This window comes from Dendrobium catenatum, unplaced genomic scaffold, assembly GCF_001605985.2.
Source record: "Dendrobium catenatum unplaced genomic scaffold, ASM160598v2 original_scaffold_59640, whole genome shotgun sequence".
NCBI lineage: Eukaryota > Viridiplantae > Streptophyta > Magnoliopsida > Asparagales > Orchidaceae > Dendrobium > Dendrobium catenatum.
Genome location: NW_021378092.1, coordinates 632,833 through 633,255, shown reverse-complemented (window position 1 = coordinate 633,255; position 423 = coordinate 632,833).

Below are 423 nucleotides of genomic sequence, written 5' to 3'. Positions count from 1 at the left end.
AGCGGTACCGAGCATGTACCTAGCGATACCTCATTTAATAACCGGACACGCGTGTCCGATTTTAATTTTAATTTTTTTAATTGCGACGCTCCAATGTCGTGTCGGACACGTGTCCATGCCGTGTCCGACGTATGTTCGTGTCCGACACGTATTTGACACTGCTTACCCTATCTAAGTACCGTGTTGGTGCATCATAGCCTAAGCTTCTTTGAACACTTGCTAGCTCTAAAAAATAAAGCCGTTGGAAGGACCGCAGTTTCTCTTTTATTTTGGTAGAAATTGGTTTACAATTCATTAGTATTTTTCAGTTTTAACTGAATTTTGAAGTTTTGGCCAAATTTTTAAGAAATTTAATGGTATTAGGGCTTGCTGCAATTGCCAATAAATTAGTGTCAAAACATGTTCTTTTTTTAGTTGTTGTTG